At 37.0% G+C, this 20,698-nt stretch overlaps 1 protein-coding gene across 1 annotated transcript in view; it reads right to left on the minus strand.

The window, feature by feature from the left end:
• The window catches only part of LOC108906327 (nephrin-like), a 222,598-nt gene that overhangs the window by 134,516 nt on the left and 67,384 nt on the right, over positions 1-20,698 (minus strand). The gene's annotated exons all lie outside the window — the stretch shown is intronic.

Genomic DNA, 20,698 nt, shown 5'->3' on the forward strand with positions numbered 1-20,698 from the left:
CAGAATTTAAAAAAGTCAAACTATATAAAGATATGTTTATGGAGGTATTTGTTTAAATTAGTGTCTACTCTTTAATTAGGCCGAAAAAAATTAACAAAGTTGGAATACTGAAAAATAATTTTAAAATTGTTGTCGAAAGTGGCATATGGGCTAACACCTGTGCACAAATAAAGATCTTTCTTTATCAAAATTTCTCCAAACATAGGAATTTCATACGTACATATTTTTTCAGAATACCTCCAGTGTTACTATTATTTATGGTATAAATAAATTAAAGCACCGGTGCCAATTGTTATACTTTATAATTTATATTTTTACAACCACCATATGAAAAAATATTTACAAGTGGTTATTATTAAAGAAATGAATTATGAAAAGCATACAAAAATTAAAAGGAACATTCCCATATACAAAATTAATAAATTGCAAAATATTTCAGCAAAAAAAACTAACAAAAATTATAAGTAACATTTTCCAAAAAATAAAACAGATATTTCAATAAAACCAAATATGAAAAATATTCAATAAAAACAAAAAATGCCAAAACCAGATCTATAAACATATCGTAATATCTTTTCTACGTTTATTATTAATAAAATCATCAAAAAATCATCGTAAAGTAGGTACATAAACATTATTAAAGGCCGCACTTAAATAAATGCTACTTGAAACATCTTCACGATTTCACCACTTCCATCTGCTACGATCAATCCTATTTATCAAAGATGCGACCTCACCCACTCAACATTTCTCGAAAATTGAGCTCGTGATGTCTAAATCACTTTTTTATGTTTCCCAAAAAGAGGAGAAATCCTCCTAAAAATGTCGAACTTGACCCACCCTGTACAAGATTTAAATATTATTTAAATATTTGCCACATTTGACATATAGATCGATATATAACGAGTTTTGAATTATTTTCTAATTAACAAAAATTAGCAACACTAAACAAGTTATAAAATGACATTCCGTACGACAGGAAGTAATTTTTACTCAATCAACTCCTTATTAAGTGGTATCTGTAATTATTATCCTAAATCTTGCTACATTTGGTTCTTCTCATTAAAGAGTTTTTTTCGAAGTTATAACAACTTTGGAATTCAGGAACACAAGTTTGTATATAAGTTAATTAATCTCATTTTGCGCTGCTCTTTAAGCACTGGTGTCAGTTTATTAATTAATCACCCTGTGTATTCAAATTTGGTTAGAACATTTGCTTATAGTAAATTCCTACATACGAAATTTGAAGGGATTTAAAAAGTTTTAAGTCGCAGAAAATCTTTTACAGATTTGGATTAACTATTTCGAAGAAAAATATGGTTTCTCTTTCCCGTTTTTTTTTTAAATATCCATGTCCATATCCAAATATTAAAACCATGACAATGTTAGAAATAGATACGTTATCCAAGAATCGAAGAAATTTCGTTCTAATTTCTCAACAGTTTTTTCTTAATTATCTAAATCATAATGCGCAATTCATCTATTAGGATGCCTTTTATTCAATTAAGCAGAAAGTTGAGGAAAACTTATTCAAATAGCTTCTCTAGTGTCCATATTTTTTAATTCTTTAATACATAGCCACCAGATGCACTTTTAAAACTTACCACTTTTGCCAAACAAAACAAATATTTATGAAAAACAAATTTATCTTATATTTTCAGCATTAAATTCACAATCGTCAATATATGTCCCAATTACGTTATTTCCTTGATAAATAGATTTACAAAATTTATTTTATTTAAATTCCAACAACATTTTACAAATGATTAAAATTACAAACCTCACACCAAACAGCAAATACAAACATATATAGCGAATATAACCACATTCCCACAAAATGTGTAAATTAACAAATAATAGATATGATTTGCACATTTTGTGTTGGGAATAACCAGTGCAACTAGTTAAAAGGTGAAAGGTTGGAAATATTGCAGATGACGCTAAGCAAATATTTGATAGCCTATACATATAGAACACCTAATGTTGAATGCTCAATCAAATTTTAAAGAGCCCAACAGATGCTTGATTGTAGGTTAGATTAATAGAAGTCACACACGACTGCTTGTGGTCAATGGTATTACACAATGTTATTTCCAGTTTGGGCGTAATAGTTTGAACAAAATATTGAAGATATCAAAATAATTTAAAATATTGTAATACTTCAGTTGTTAATGGGAATAACTCAAACAATTAGATCAGATCCAATCAAAATTAAATTTCTTTTTCTGAATTTATTTCTCACTGGGAAAAATCAGAGATAATTTAGAGCTTCTGATGACATGGAAGATTTTCTAATCCGACGCAAGGTTTTAAACAATCTAAACAAAGATTTCAAGAAGTGAACTACAATAACTGCTTAACTCTTGAAGGGGAAAAAATTGGTCGTTCTTGGAATGTTGGCCAAACTTTAAGCTCTAACTGTTTTTCCTCCCAGATTGAAAAGAAAAATGACAAGCTCTACAATGCAAATTACTGACATAACAATAATAAATGGACTAGTGAAATATACAATAAAATTTAAGTAAATAAAACGTAAGTAAAACTAAATAATTAATGTAGGTATATAATAAAATTATTATATAAGTCTTGTATGCATATGTGCCAAAATTATGAAGACGACCACAACCTTTTCACATCATATATTTTTATAATTCATATTGAAGCTACATTTTTGGATTATTGCTGAACTTGATAGATGTATTTCTCTCTAGTAAAAAGTTTAGAGTTGGAGTAGGTCGCTCTCTCTCAAATAGGCAGGACTTCTATTCAGGAATACCTCAAGGACGTGCATTGGGGCCAGTTCTCTTCCAAGTATGTATATGTAATAATTTAGTAAGTTTCCAATACATGACAATTAACTTTGCAGGATCCCTATCCAGTGTGATGTAGTCTTCAAGTTGATATAATTGTTATTGATATTCGTGTGGTGGTGGTCTTTAACTCTTCATATAGATAAATACATATTCCATCAACTCGATTATAATGATCTAAGGTGTACTTATCTCCTGTTATCTGGCTTGGTAACAATGTGGAAAAACAATAAGATCTAGATATAATAATTAATAACATATTGTGTTGGCCGGATCAAGCTGCCTCTATGATTAAAAAGGCTAACACACACAATTACTTACTAAGAGGTATTCTGTTCTGTTTTTGCACCTTTACAAAATATGTATTCGATCTCGTTTCGAATATGATGTAGCGGTTTGATGTCCCTATTTAGTCAAGGATATTATGGTCTTGGAAGGAAATTGAAAGGAGTGATAAGAAGATGTTTATATCTTGTATAAATCTCCCATACAAAGATCGTTTAAAATTGTCAAAACTTTCTCTATTACAGACGTAAGTGAGGTAAACTCACTCATATGTTCAGTGTTATTCATAATATTTTCTCTGCTGACATGTCTCTCTTACTTGTTTTTTAAATGATATAGTAAACGCTACATTATTTAATTTTTAACTTATATACATTTTTTTAAATGTTATTTCCATGTTTACGTGTCTGTACTCTATTAATATTCGTGTATTTTTATAATAAGATATTTTCAGCAGTTTCGGGAATAACTGATCTTTCTCTGTTTTATTATTTGTTAGAGGCAAAAATAGTTTATATTAGTTTCATAGAGAAAATATGTACAGACTAAATTAGTTGCTAAAATCAATCACTTCTGTAAGCAATTCTCTGGAGTTCTCATATTTAAATATGATCCAACCTCAATCTGCTTAATTTTGTTACAGCGATTTGTGAAGTAAAACCACCAACGTAGGAACAAAATGTGCCTATTTTTGGAGAATTTCGCCTATTCAGTAATTTGCTTACAAAACTGTTTCTACTTTCAATAGCTTATACAATTTCAAGTGAGGGGGCCGTACTTGGTAAACTGAGGTGTTAACCTAAAGCAAGATTTAATCGAATGAATTGTCGCTTTCAGTACTGAAATTATCAATAATATTTCTGAATAATGTCTTTTAGAGTTAGTAATTTGGAGTTGATAATAATTGAATAATTTTTTTCCACAATTTAAGCTTTAACTAACACACGAGTTCAAAATAAAACGATCGATATTGCGCTTAGATTCCATTTGTTCATTGTAAGTACTTGGTGGTTTTTGTTGGTGTGTAATTAAGGGAAACTTTTTCTGTAATAATTGACTTTATGTGTGTTTAGGATTGTCACATAAAGTCAGTTCCAAAATAACCTGTAGGTAATCAGTAGCTTGGTCTTTTGTCATCATGTCGCAACCGTTTTTATTTAAAATAAATCCTATATTTTAGTTACTTTTCATTTCTTTAAGCCCAATATTATATGATTTTCTGTTATTTCAGTAGATTTTTAGTAAAACTTCTAGTTCTTCATTCGTGGTAGATAGAAATCCATAAAATTTTGTTTTAGCAAAATTTTGATTAGAAATACGCTTCTTAATAAAATTGTAAAACCATCAATAAAGTTTTTACGAAACACGTAATCTATCACATTATTTGAAAAACGGGCCATATTTTTTAAATTTAAAATAAGTTTATCATGCATTTGAATAAATCTTTATCTTTAAAATTTCTAGCTTGACGCTAAATAATAACATTTTTTTTTACCTAAATATAATTCTAAATACAGTGCAATTTTTTATTCGTTATTAGCAGCCATGTTGACTTTCTATCTGATCTGATTATTTATTTCTTTCTTTAATGCGTTTAATACATTCCTATATATTTTTACTTACTGCTTAGTTCTACTTTCGCTAGTTAATAAATTGTTTGTATTTACTTAATTAGATGTTTTAATTTGCTTCGATATGTTTTGTACTCAATAAGCAGATTCATATTATTTGAATTATTTATAACGTTTCTGTTTATAGAGCGAATCAAACCATCAGTGACCATTTTCTTATTTTTTTCCGGTGTTTTGGTTACCATACAATTTTTTATATAAAATTTTAAGCTGTCAATAAATGTATATTCCAGTTCAATCAACATATTAATATGTTGATGACATTAATCTGAAATATCAAATAAATCTGCATATGTTTATGTCAGCCACAATTATTTTAGCTATTCATATTTCAATTTTTTGATAAAAAATTGTGTAAACTCATTATTATTATTACATTGTTACAAATTTGTATATTAATATATGTTATCGAATAAATTTCAACAATTTTATGACTAAAACTAACTTTTGTTTAATGTAGATTATTATATCATATCTTGTTATAACTCGTTGTTATATATATAATTTCGCATACAGGTAAATGAATTAATGTCATGTCCATGTTTCTGTTAATATAATTAGAATTAGAAATTGCATTGAAAACTGGTTAAAGACCAATCTAAGGTCCAGCTTGAAGTCTTAAAATATTTTTACAGATTTTGATTCTACTGATAAAAGTACGTAGGATTTGTCTAAAGCATTTCTTTCGTTCATGATAGATGGCTCTGTAACCGACGATATTAAATTTTTCTCCATTTCTCCTACTGCGAAACCTATACATATGATTCTGCAATACGTTTGGAAAATAAAAATATCACGGTTTCATTCTCTTATCACAAATTTTATTTTTCAAATTTACAATTATTACTGATAAGTGATAAATGGCTTTTCAAGAATCTACTATTATCGTAACCCAGGAACAAGCGTCCTTTTTTAATTACTGAATACAAATTACATCTACTTAATGCCTACTATAGAAATCGAGTGATTAAAAAATAAAATTTTGCGACTTTATTGGCAAGTGAATATTCCCAGATGTATTTAATGAAAACGTGTATAAGGTGAAGGTTGGCTGGCTTCGAAGTATTTTCTAATCAAAATAACTAAAGGCTTCCTCACGATACTGCTCATTTTCTATATAATTTTCGCGGAATTCTTTAAAATTCCGGAGTTTGTGGCTTTAATTATGATAGCTTATATGCATCGTCTCTTCGCTAAGACGTGCCTAGAATTTTAAGACTCCCTGAAGGTCGGTAAAATATTGGAAATAGAGCGAAATTGTTACCTACTGGAATGTGTATACTATGAGTACAGTTACCTTACTGTTTAATTCTCAGTTTTGAAAGATACCTCTTGTATTACAAAATTTATACTCATCCGCGTTTTCTTGTTTTAAAATTAACCATTGCAAAGAATAATTAAACCAAATAAGCTAATTGACACACAAGGGTGGTTACGAGATTTATTTATAATGGATCATAGGCATTTTTTAAAAAACCGATTGCTAAAAATTTACTTTAGTAAAAGCAGGTTTTAAAAGTTCTTAGAAAGACGCTTCTTTTAAAAAAAAGAACAGATCGATTGGTCAATTAGTTACGTAGTTATAGCCGATCAAAGTTAACCGTCATTTACACTAAATGTACTGGGACATCCGGGCTAATTTTTCGAAAAATGCCTTTGGTATTCCGAGTACTTACCAGGTCTAAGATTACAATACTTTTCTTCATTGGCAACCTACTTTAAAACGTGTTTAAAGTTATTTATGCAAGCGAGAAATTCAAGAAAATCGTACGGGTGGTGGTGGTGGGAGAAGCAGAGATCGCGGCCGCTTCGGCCTGCTCGAAATTGAATCGGCGAGTTCAAAACCACGACACGCTTAAAAATTTTTAATATCTCACCTTCTAGAAGTCCGATTTTGATGATTTTTTTAAAAATTTTATCGTATTTTCAAATGCCTATCGTTAATAATTATTGGTCAACAGTCCGATAATTATTTATCTTTAAACTTCCTTTACTTATCAACTTTATTTTTCTATTGTGTCAAAAGTAAGTGCATAAACTTATATACTGTTTATCAAAGATCAAAAACAAATTTATTTAAATATTCTGAAATTGTTTAAACAGCAATTATTTTCAAAATATGACGCTTATATGGTTTTTTGAAACAGATATCGTCTGGACTATCAGTAAATAGCTTATGCTTGTGTCCCCGATTAATGTTAAACTTTTCCTTTTCTTCTTTTATTGCTTAGTTTTGCTTAGTTATTTTTTTCTTCTCAGTCAGTTACATTAGGTAGTCCAGTTACTATTAGATATATATATTTTTCTGTTTTTATGCATCTTACTAACATCGTTTATTCAATTTGTTTATAGAGAATTAGATAAGGATTAATGATAGATATAACAATTGTCCACCTATCGTGATCACGAGCGGTCTCCCAATTGAGATTTATTATCATTTATTTATATTCATTTATTTTATAGGTATCGTCGACTTAGATACTTTAGTTGTGATCTGAACGTAATAACGTTAATAAATATTAGTAACTGAACCATTTCTTTCTATTAGTTTAGTGAATTGAGCATATTAAAATATAACTGGATTAGGTATTGCTACTAGTTGCTAAATAAGCCATTTTGGGTCAACATTATCTTTGAACTCAATATTTAGTAACCGAATATTGAGTAACTTAGAACCCTAGGGTAAATGGTTACTGGCGCCCTTAAACTAAACGGTCCTCTTAAAGATTGACCGCACGACCAGCTCCGGCTGAAGGCTAGCTTAGGGTTTTGCACTTCCAACTTGGACCCTTTTTTTCCTTTAAGATCAGGGTAAGTACATCAACCCTCAGCGAAACGAGAAGGTAGGAAATTGGCGCCCAACGTGGGGCCCGAACTCACGATCCTGAGATTAAGAGTCTCGTGCTCTACAAGAGTAACAATATTGTACGGTATGTGGGACTACGTTTATTTAACACAATTATGGCTATTCTTAATATACATAGCTAGCATAGCTGTTTCTGTAGCCCTAGCATAAGTGCTGTAAGCTATTGGTTGTTCAACTGTCCTGTTTGATCCAAAGTTTGTTTAATTACGCAATTATCTGAAGGCTCTGTGTACCTATAATGCAGCTGAAATCTCTTGGGACAAAGTTAACTTATTATCAGTGTGGCAAGGGCATTGCAGAGACTACTCCAAACAAGCGTCTATCAACTTTTTGCACCGCGTAAGTTATTTGCCATCTGTACACCTAAACACTCCTTATTTCTACAAAGTGGGAAGGTAATATCCTTTGAGTCTGAACCTCGCCAAGAGCTAGGCTTTGAGCTGATCTCTTGTGGCGGTTATAATTTACCTACCGCAAACCATCAGACTGCAAACAAAATTACATTACTCAGATTTTTAATGTGCAGGGATCAAAGGGTAAATTTTGTTATAATAATTTGGATATCTTGCACTGTTAGTAAAATCACACAAACGTAAAAAACATTGGCAGTATCTGAGTTTTACATTGCAAATATTAAATTGCGATACCTCTGCTAATAAGTTTATGCCTAATTTCACTAAAATTTCTTAGTGTTTATTTAAAGAACATTATAACTCATGTTTTAGTGCTATTTTTTTTGGTGCAAGTTTTTTTAAAAATATTTTTAAGTATGTATTTTTTTTGTTTTTAGTGTAACAAAATAAAATAAAGGATTATTTTTCATGTACAGAGTGGTCCAACGAAAAGTATGCACGGAGCATTACATCTTTTTGTGAAATATTTTAATCACATTTTTCAACCCGCACCTTTATCCCCCTAGCAGGAGACAATCACACCTCTAAAATTTCAAATGGAAAGTGGAGTCGAGTGATACATACATCTTTTCAAAGGGCAGAAAATTTTCTTTCCAACTATACCCTATTAGTTGGATTCTACTTGGACAGTTACTGCGAAAACGGCTGTAGAAACCTAAACCCTATAGTTTTGATATTCGTGAAAGAAACACCTACGTAGTAGTTGCTAGGAGTCTGCTCCAAGATAATGTGCGCCACTAGTTTTATTTTACGCATATTTGTCAGTATTCAAGAAGCAGCAGGCAAACTAAACCGACTTTTTTTTAATAAAAAATAATCCATGTTTTCATCGTTTACGTTTTTTGTTAAACTAACATAAAATAACTACTGAGGAAGAGAATGTAGATACACATTTGGTTTAGTAGGTACCGTCACTTGGTCCGTTTCGTGCTTTTAAAGTGATTTCAATTGACACGGTTTATTCCATTCCAGAACGAGTTGAAATTGTCAAACTCTATTTTCAAAATAATAGTTGTGCTATACTTACTGCTCGTTTGTTTAATAATGCTCACCTCAATCAAAATGTGAACGATTCTTATGTTGTCGATCTGTCTGTAATGTGAAACACCATCCGCAGCGACCAATCAGAAATGAAGCTGTGGATATTGTCGTTTTGGGGCATGTTGCATTGGATCATACTCAAAGTGATCGTACTCAAAGTACCCGACAACAAGCTCAAGGCTCGGATGCGTCCGCAATAAGGATTTTAAAAGCAAACAAATTTCACCCATACAAAGTTACATTAGTACAGGATCTTAATGAAGCTGATCCTGATAGACGGTTGCAGTTTTGTGAAGAGATGAGTCAGAGTTTAATTGAAGATCCGGACTTACTATTTAACATTTGCTTTTCCGATAAGTGTACATTTTCTTTGAATGGTGCATGAATAGGCATAATTACAGTTACTGGAATGACACATTTGTTCCGTGAAGTCCATACCCAACACCCAAAAACTAAACGTCTGATGTGGCATATTCGGAAGTAATATTGTAGGACCCCTTTTTATTCTTGGAAATTTAACAGATGAAGTGTACCTAAACATGCTTGAAGCTGTAATTGACCCTTTAATAACAGAAGAATTTTTAAACAACCGATTCTCTGGACGATGGATTGAACGGAGAGGTTCAGTTGAATGATTAAGGTCACCCGATTTGTCGCCTTTAGACTATTTTCTTTGGGGATACTTAAAAAAACCTGATTCCATAGAAGATCTTCGCCAACGCATTGTAGCTGAATGCAGAAACATAACACCTGATATGCTACAAAATGTTCGAAGTAGATTTGAACACAATCTTTATTATTGTATGGAAGCAGATGGCTCACAGTTTCAACATACCATAAATTCTTTCATCTGAAACGATTTTGATCAAGTTGTATTTACTTCGGATCTAAAGTACCTTGAAACAAGATAAACAACGAAAAACAGCTCACTTCTCAAGAACTACGAGGATCATAAACTACCGTGCCGCCGGGCTGTTTAAAATGCAGCTATTTTCGGCGGGCTTTTGGCAGTAGTGAAAGTTCCAAGCGAGCAGCCGTAGTGTGCGGACGTAGTTTGTGCAGTGCAGCAGTGAGTGAGTGCTAGTGAGTGGAACAGTGAAGTGAAAGCCCCACAAAACCTGTCTTTTACAAGACAAGTTATTTTCGGCCTTTATTAAGGCAATATATAAAAAGAATTCGGCAATTTTCATTGCAAAAATTTCAACTAATAACCGACGTTATCTCAGCCTAGGCAGAGAGACCGTCGGCATTTATTTTTCAGCTTCAAGTGCCGGGGAGGAGGGCACTATGTCGAGATCACCGACCCCCATGGAGAGCGACCGCTCGAGTGGCAGCGAAGCTGGTGACAGCAGGCCTAGCACCCCCGGGTCGGTCGTAGAGAAAGCCAGCCGTAAGAGCGAACTGGCAGCAGAAAACGCCAGGCTACGGCAAATCATCGACGACCTCAGGGACGAGCTGAGGCAGCAAAGGAAGGCGTTCGACGACCTCGAAAAGAGGTCTCGCGAACAACATGAGGAATTGTTAAACGCCGTTAGAGGACAACAGACCCCAAAAGGGGTAAAACGAGGCAAGCCAGGGACCTCGTCGGGTTCCGACGAGGAGCCCTGCATAGCTAAAAAGAAGCCGGCGAAAGAGACCGAAGCACCGGTAGCCGAACAGGTAAGGGCCCCCGAAATCCTACCAGCGACGACATCGGAGCGCGCGGCCGCTGCTGAGAAAGCGGAAAGGATACCGCCTGTTATTCTTCGCAAGAAGGAACAGTGGACGGAGGTCAGCAGGAGCCTGACTAACAAGAAAATAAATTTCACCAGGGCCAGGTTAACCGGCGAAGGCATCGCCATTCACCCGCAGACGCCCGACGACTATCGACGCCTCACGCGTGTCCTCGCCGATGAGGGGAAGGAATTCCACACCTTCTCGCTCCCAAGCGAGAGGCTGCTAAGGGCCGTGATAAGAGGGCTACCAGACGGAATTTCCAACGAGGAAATCCGGTCCGACCTAGAAGAACAGGGCTTTAAAATAGCATCTGTCTTCAGAATGAAGAGCCGGAGGAACAAGGCCCCCATGCCTCTAGTACTCGTACAAGTCCCCCAGGAGCAAGACGACCTGCTCAAGGTGACAAGATGCTGCCACCTAGTCGTCAGGGTGGAACCGCAGAGGGCGAGAACCGAGCCGACGCAGTGCCATCGCTGCCAACGCTTCGGTCACGCGCAGAGCCGGTGCACCGCAGCTGTCAAGTGCGTGAAGTGCGGCGAGGGTCACCACTCGGCAGACTGCACCAAAAAACGTGAGACACCAGCAAGGTGCGCCAATTGCGGTGGCGAACATCCTGCCAGCTACCGCGGATGCCCAAGCTTCCCTAAAAAGACGACAGGGAAGCAGCAACAGCGCAAAGAAGACCCCCAAGCCGACAAACAACAGGCCAAGTCGGCACACCCCCCGAAGGTGACGGCGGCGAAAAGCTTCGCCGACGCCGCCAGGCCGAAGCAGGCCCCTGCCGCTGCACACAAGGGGGGCCCCAAAACCGACAGGGGTGCGGAACCCGCAAATGTGGCCAGCATGCTGGCACAGATGCGGGAGATGTACTCCGCGATGTCGGCTTTTTTCAGCAAAATGCCATCCCTATTACAAGAGTAAATGGACCCTCCGACTAGTGTGCAGTCCCTCAGAATTGCTTCCTGGAATGTCGACGGATTCCGGGGGCGAAAAATCGAACTCAAGGAGCTCTTGCCCCGTCTAGACGTGGACGTGATGGCGATACAAGAGACCAAAGTAGAGGACGCACACACTGTTAGGATTCCTGGCTACCTAGTGTATCGCAGGGACCGAAACAGACACGGAGGAGGCGTGGCCCTGCTCGTAAAAAGAGGTATAGATCACCATATGTTGCAGGTTCCTCAGCTAGAAAACATGGAAGCCGCCGCCGTATCGATTCGTACTCGCAGGTACGGAGACATCGCCGTGGTGACCTGTTATCAGCCCCCTCATCTCCCGCTCACCGATCACGATTTACGCGCGGTCCTGGAGACGTGGCCCCAAACCGTAGCCATCGGGGACTTTAACGCGAAATCGCCCGAATGGCACAGCACGACCACCACCACGCGTGGCAGGGTGCTTCTGCAATTCTTGCAGAACCACGAGGACGTTGCAGCGTATGGACCCGATGGACCGACGTACTACGGTGCAGTTGGAAGACCAGACGTGTTGGATATCGCTTTGCTCAGGGCAATACCGATGGACGCCGATCTGACGACGCACTACGAGGGGGCGACGAACCATGCCCCCATTCTCCTAACCTTAGGAGACGAGCGTCGCGGCGAGGACACCGTTGCCAAGCGGCGGACCGACTGGGGCCTATTCCGCGCAGAAATGCAACGAATATGCGCACCCATTCCGGTCATCCGCGACGCGGCGGACCTCGAGGCTGCCATCGCGAGCCTTGAGACGGATATCCACACCGCCTTGGAAGCCAGCACCACGGAGACGACGGAGAGGAGGATAGCGAACTATGCAGGTGAGTTACCTCTTATGTTGCAGGACCTAATCAGGGAAAGACGTGCGGCGAAAAGAAGAGCCACGAGGACAGCACACCCCCGGGATAAGCAGACGTTAAACCAGCTGAACCGGAGGGTAAAAGCGGCCCTAGAGGAGCACTACCAGGACTCGTGGCAACGACATCTGGAGTCACTAAACCCCGAAGACCGCAGCCTGTGGACGATGCAACGGGCGCTGAGGACCACCCGGAAGCCTATGCCTCCCATTCACGGAGAGAACGGGATCGTCTACACCAGGTATGAAAAGGCCGAGGCATTCGCCGACAGCCTTGAATTACAGTGTAGGGAAAACCTTCTCGACGACGAAGACGAGGACCACGCCGACGAGGTGGAACGACGCGTACGGCGCTACAGACGCCAACCCGACAGGGACGACATTAGGCCGGCGACACCCGAGGAGGTGAGGGACATCCTGCGGCGCCTCAACCCCCGCAAGGCACCCGGATGCGACCAGATCGGAAATCGAATACTCAGAAAGCTCCCCCACAAGGGAGTGATGGCGCTGCTCAACATCGTCAACGCCATCCTGAGACTGCGAAGATTCCCCGCTAGGTGGAAGAAAGCCGACGTCATCTTCTTCCCGAAACCAGGTAAGAATCTAACCTTTGCTGCCAGTTACAGGCCCATCAGTCTCCTGCCGATGATGAGCAAGGTAGCGGAGAGGATCATCCTGACCAGACTGCGTGAGAGCTCGGACGAATTGCGAGTCATCCCCGACGAACAATTCGCCTACCGCAGCGGACACTCAACGGAGCAACAGATACTCAGGTTAGTAGAACATCTGTCCGCAGGTTTCAACAACCGAGAATCCACCGCGGCAGTCTTCCTGGACGTCGCCAAGGCCTTCGACAGGGTCTGGCACGATGGGCTTCTGGCTAAGATGCTCGACTTTGGCTACCCTGTCGGACTGGTCAAACTGGTGGAGTCCTTCCTCAGAGGCAGGAAGCTGCGTGCGAAGGTGGAAGGGGCCCTATCCACCTATCGAGACGTCGAAGCAGGCGTCCCCCAAGGAGCCGTGCTATCACCGCACCTGTTCAACATCTATACATCCGACATGCCCAGGACAGAGCGCACTACCGTGTGCCTCTATGCCGATGACACCGCCATAACGGCCCGTTCCCTGAACCCCGATATGGCGAAGAGGTACCTCCAAAGAGCTGTAAGCCAACTAGAGGACTGGTGCAACAGGTGGAAGGTGGCGATCAACCCGGAGAAAAGCACAGGTATTATGTTTTCTCGTAGGTACCAAACGCGCCCCCAGGGACACGTGAAGTTCAACGGAGAAGACATCCAGTGGGCGACCACCGTCAAGTACCTAGGGGTAACCCTGGATCGCACGCTGACGTGGAAGCCGCACGTCGAAGCAGTGACGCGCAAAGCGAAGATGGTGAGGGCGAAGCTTTATCCGCTTCTGTGCAGGGACAGCCGTCTCTGCCTGCGGAATAAGCTAACCCTCATCAGAGCAGTACTGCAGCCACAGCTGACATACGCTGGAACCGCGTGGGGACACGCAGCGAAGACGCACCTAGCCCGGGTGCAAGCCGTCGAGAATATCGCCCTCCGTTGCGCGACGGGGGCCCCTTGGTTCGTCCGCAACAGCGACATTCGCCGGGATCTGGGATTCACCTCAGCCCTGGAAGCGATCAGAGAGCGCGCGAGAAAGCTTTTCGAGCGCGCCGAGATCCACAGCAACCCGCTGATCCGGAACGCGGTGGACTACCGACCCGAAGAGGCTGCCGGCAGACGCAGGCGGCCTAGACATCAACTCCTGGACGCAGGGTGAGTCGAAATTTTTCTGTCTGTTTCAGGACCGCCAGGATCAAGAGACGAAAACGACGACACACACACACACACACACCCCCCTACCTTCCTTATCCCACTCTCCCCTCCCGCGCTAGCCTAAGGGCCACCTTAGCAAAGCGCTTCCTAAGCTGCATAGCTGCACGACCTCACCCAAAACCACCACCCCGGTCGCAAACGACAGTCGTCGTTTGCGACCGATACACGACACCCCCGGGGGTATACACAGACGAGCCGGCGAAGAAAGAAGAGCGCCAGAAGAAAGGGCCCTAGCCGGCGGGGCCCAGCCAGGACAGGAGGAGGCCCCACGAACCGATCTAATCCGGCCGCGTTGGCGGTCCGGAATGACGGGGAAAGGGCCTACCTCTACGAGGCGTCCGGGCCTACAGCGATGAAGTGGGTAAAGAGCGATAATCCCGCTCGACCCCGCTCCATCCGAGGTCATTTTTTCCTGCCAAGGATATTGGCGCGCGGGCTTTTGGCGGTACTGAAATGCGAACCGATCGAGCTTCGGCTTATTCCGCCGCTGCATTTCAGCAATGTCGATATGAAGATTTACAGTTTAGGTTGGGCATTGGTAAGAGAACAAAACAAAATTATAATAAAAATAATAATTTTATATTTATTAGGCTGATTTTTGAGGAAAATATGAATTTAATTAATTATCTGTTTTTGTTATATTTCTGTTATAATTTCTGTTGCTGCTATACATACTGTATGTAACGCCTTCATAAATGATTACAAACCACGTAACCAGTAATTTTGTTTGGAACAGTAATTTTATTTCTCTCAAGTTGCTAAATTAAAAATGATTGAAACAATAAGATTATGTTAAATCATAACATTCTTTTTTACCTGCTGGTGATTGGTGTAATGTAGACGCTATGGTTTGTCATTGTTCATTGTAAACGAATCAATAATGTTAAGATTTAGAGATATTTGGTTGGTATTGCCAGTCGTGTAATGTTAGTTGCCAAAGCCAGGTGGTCACGTGGCTTGTTATCATTTATGAATACTCTATGTAAGTGAGAAGTTATGGATTGGGTGAAAGAACACAAATCACTTAATCAGTTGTTGCATGAATGCGAACTCAGCACATTTGAATAAGTTATAATTTTGCTAAATTACAATTATTATTTTTCAAATTATCAATCTCTTATCTTTATTTTGTGTATGACTGTTCTAAACCCTAACAAACTTTTAACAAATGTCAATATGTTGTCATCCTGTTCGCTTCCGTTTTTTAACATTTGGATTTTATTAAGAATGAAGGCAACAACCGATAAGCCACATAATTTTCACAAGGGGGCAATAATATAAGAAAGATATTCTCTTTCTCTGGGTAAACAATATGAACCTGTATCAAAAGAACCGAACAAAAGACCCACCAATACACCTGGTAGATTTAAAAAGGTTCTTTAAAATTTTCCAATCAGCAGAGGATTACAGTTTCCAAGTTTTCTTATATAGAACTTCTTGATAAATCCAAGAATAATATAAGTTATTTGAAGTGTTTTCCGTTTGCAAAGATAAAATGTTTGTACCTATTACTTTTCGATACAACATAACGGTTTCATATGGCTCTTATTTTATCTGACGATCCGAACATACGACATTGGGCACATACAGTGGTTAGATCAGTTTAGAGTTTTATAATAACGATTTTTTATTCATGTTTTATGTTATGTTTTTCTGCGACACTGAAAAGAAAAATAAAATTTGAGAATAAATAACCTGTTGCCCACTAATATCTCATAATGAGAATATAAAGATTTCTTAGATATTTCACCATAAATACTATATAAACACTCACAAAAACTTTGTCTAAACATTGTTAAAATTAATGAAAATGACAATTGTTTAGTTTTGTTTATCAATCTTTCATTGAGATCTAAGTATTTAGAGTAATTCGTAAATTTTGTATATTTGTAACTTCTTTACAAAATCTGAAATACCTTTATACATATCTGTGTAATGTAGCTGAAAAATATCAATAACAGCCAACTCATGCAATCGTGATTCTGGCGGTTTAAGTATTTCTTTCAAATTTTCTTGTGAGCTTATGAAATATTCATTTTTATTTCCATTCTGTAGCGGTGGAAATATAATTTTTATTTATTCCCGTAATTCAACTATATAGGGAACAAAATTGTTCAGCAGGTTATTAGTCACATCATCTACAAATTGCCAATCCATCACAGTAAAGGAAATAGAGTTCTGTACGTTTCAACTGATAACGCGTCTGCTATATTGAGGTGCTAATAACCCAGTATGCCGTCGATAATACATTTCATATGCAGGACTATATTTCATTTCTCTATTACAGTAGGTCCAACGTCAACATGATTACTAATTATGATTTCCACATAAAGAAAAATTGGAGGTTATTAATTTGAATATATTCTACAGCTTATAAAATAGTAAATGTGATTTTTAACTAATTATATTGCGGACTACCGCATTGAACTACACTCTCAATATATAGTAAAGGTATTTCGTCAGTGGAGTCACCGGACTAGGTAAACAATAGCTTTATTATTAATTTCAATAATAATTAATATTTTATTAGCAACTTTGTAAAACTGCTAATAAAATATTGCATCAAATAGTGCAGGTTCCTATTAAAAAAGACACTTTTAACTGATGCAGCTATTTTATTTTTAAATCACTTTTTTAGTGTAAATATGTCACAACCACAGTACTAAAACTAATAAGGCAGGGAAAGCAGTCCTCATAACATCAGGTCCCTACCTGAAACGACTAAAAGAGTAACGAAAACTAAAAAAGCTGGAAAGAAAGAGAAAAGAATTTTAGAAAATAATATCAGTTCAAGAAGCTGCTATTTAGCGACACAGAATGCGATGTTGAAATGTCAAAGGGTATACCAAATGACATCGTCAGATAATTTTTTAGACTTGTGAATTAGTTTACCTTTCATATTTATACTAACCAAGCCATTAATATACTACAGCGTACATTTTCCAGATTAGACTACATTTGCTTACATGCTCCCTAATATTTTGTATACAATGCGACAATTTGTCATTGTGATGAATTGTCAGGGTTCCGTATATTGCCATTTCTATGAGTTACCACACAAACTGCTAGTGCAAATAATATGTGAGGTTTATATTATTATATTATATTGGATTAAATAGCTTTTATAGGCATGTACGTATGCATGTATATGTATAATAGAAACCGTACGAAATTCTAAAATGAGAATAGTCTACTTAAATAGTAGAAAGTATTGTGTAAATAAATTATCAGAACTCAAAAATTATTTCTCACAATGGAGTATATAACAAATAAAAGTATGTGTCTGTATTTTACAGAAAATACGGTATGTTATACTTTCTGTGACATGTTAGTGTCTTTAGGTTAATGTTAAAGATATATTTTTCAGTAAAGGCCAAAAAATTTAAATGTCAATACTTTCGGTGATATATTTATTTTTACGTTTAAACTTTGACAGGGTCGAATTGGCCATGACCAAAAACAAAAGTACTGCCAAACATAACTTGGGGCTACTGTTTTTTTTAACGATTATAATTTTTTCATTTTGGAAGGTAAGTATGAGTGTGCAGGGTGTTTTTCAAAAGGGTGTTATAAAATCAAGAGCAAATAGAACATTAAAAAATAAAGCGATTTTTGCCTATGGACTATAGGACTCTATCGACTTTCGTTTTTGACACAGATCACCTAGAGTGTACATTTCCTATCCCAAAGCATGGGAACTGATGAAGCCAAATTGTGGGGAAGTGGAGTGTGCGAGGTAATCTGACCGCGCATACTTTGATCCGGATTAAGCAATATTTTTACACTTATGACAAATATTCATTTTTCAAGTTTGGAATTCAGAAAATAATATATTTTAATTTTATAATTTAATATTCTAGTTCACATTCAAAAAGTTTTTTAATACATGATACACAATTTTATTTCTCTGTAGCTTGGGTGTAGGTACTGCTTTTATAGGAGTTATTAAAAAATATATTATTATTTCTATTTTTTAAATTCTCATTTTTCTTTTTTAAACGACAGTTTGCTTATCACTCTTGGCAAGTTTAAAATTGGCACTGCATTTTTGGATACATTTCTAGCTCCGTTTTTATTAATAATAATAAGCTTCTCTTGAAAATGTAAAGAACATATTACTGACGATTTTGAGGGCGCCCAATATTTTTTCTTAATGTATTTTACCATTTCCAATTTCATCTCTACCCTCCTTAGGAAACCTAAGAATAAAAACAAGAAAATGGGTACTTAATACAATTATATTTAGTAACTAAACTAATCACCTGTAATTTAATATTAATGTATGTTTATTATTGAAATTATATGTATCTCATTATAACGGAATTCTTTTAATTTTGATAAAAGTGAATTAATTCTCTTTTTAGAAAATGTTACGTCAATTAATTTATTCTGCAAAATTTGGAATACAACAAGTTTGTTCAAAGATCATTGTAAAGGTTTTCAAGAAAAAAATGAAATTTTTGTCCAACAACATTTGTTTTAATCCATAAACGAATCCTAGTTGTTGATCACTTTAAAAATCCTCACTATCCGATTTGAAATAAAAAATCTCAATTAGTTTCTTTCTATAAGTTTTGACCGTAAAAACAGCTCTAGAAGAAAAATTCCAACGAGTGGGAGCATCACTTGAAATTCTGTGTTGCATTATTTTTTTAATACGTCAGATCTTTTAGTAGATTTGGAAAAAAAATTACGAAAATCCGGAAAGATTTGAAAAAAATTCTTACTTCTTTAATGCCGTTGCAAGCTTTACTTAAAACTAAATTTAATTTATGTGCGTAACATCGATTGAGGACCGACGTCTTTTATTTTGCTTCGAAGTCCATTAACATGACCTGATATTACCGCGGCACCATCATAGGTTTGATCAATTAATTATTTTATAAGTCAAATTTTCCAAATTCATTAATTAATAATTTAAACAAACTATCTGCATCTCTCCCACTTGTTATGTCAGAAAATCCAACAAATCTTTCAACAACTTCTTCATGCACTACGTATCCAAAAATTACCAATAATTGAGACTTATAGGTAACATCGGTGGTTTCATCAACTTGCCAGGAGAAGAATTCGCAATTATTTAATTCGTCATAAATTTTACTTTTGATAATTGAACTAATACTGTCAATTAAATCGTTTTGAATGGTTTTAGAAGTTCCCGAAAAAACAGAGGCATTATCTAAAAAATTCTGCAATTTTGAATCGTGTTTATAATAAATTTATTAACTCTTTAAAGTGCCCTCGATTAGCAGACTCTACTTTTTCATCATGTCTGCAAAAAGACATTTCTCGAGACGATAAAAATATGACTACATTGATTAGTCTATTTAAAATATCTCTATTTTCTCATTATAATGTTGTATTTCCGTTTTGTGAATAGAATCTAAAGCGTTTACAATATTCTGTTTACCGAACATTTCAGATTTAATACGCAGTGAATTACTTATGTTCTTGCGATTTTTCGTGACTTTCGAGGCCTCTGGTTAAATTTTTTAATTTGTTAAAACCGATCCTGCCCCAAACCGATAAATTATCATTAGTGAAAAATAAACATTGCCAGCAGTATAATGTATTTCTAATAGATGATGCAGTTATCCAGTTGTTTTTTTTTCTATAATTATTATCGTTAAATCCCCTATTTCGTTTTTCGCCCACTTCAACTAAAGACGGCAAAGGTGTTGGTCTCGATTTCTGTTTAATTATAAGCTTTTCATCATAACTGAGAGTACTAAATCATTTTAATAATAAATAATCTACAATGTCCATGCAACTAAAGAAGTTGTTGAGGTTATGTTCGTTTTCCGCACTCATTTTATTTTAATAAAGTTAAGTACGTACCAGAGTAAAATGTAAATCATTGTTTTACAAATTAATTATGATCGTCTCACAAAAATTCTTAAGAAAAACTTCACATAAACAGCAGTTAAAAACAATAACTCGCACATTCACAGATGACCAATGTTTTTAATTTACTATGAAATGCAACGTTGTAACATACAACTCCGATCGCCGAGGTGGTAGAGAAGAAGGGCTATATTGAAAGATTCGCTTGTTAAAAAGAGATGGAACGTGGCAACAAGCCTGGTGTCGACATCTGAAGCTCGAATGTAGATAATCGTGGCATCATTTCAAGTCCACGCAGGATATAGAGAACACTGGCAAAAGCTTTAGGCTTGTTAAAGTTAGCTGCCAGCGACTATAATTCGAATTCGGAGGGCGCGAAAAATAGTGAACATTTAAAAATCGTATATTTACGTAC

This window comes from Anoplophora glabripennis, unplaced genomic scaffold (genome assembly GCF_000390285.2).
Source record: "Anoplophora glabripennis isolate ALB-LARVAE unplaced genomic scaffold, Agla_2.0 scaffold142, whole genome shotgun sequence".
Taxonomy (NCBI): domain Eukaryota; kingdom Metazoa; phylum Arthropoda; class Insecta; order Coleoptera; family Cerambycidae; genus Anoplophora; species Anoplophora glabripennis.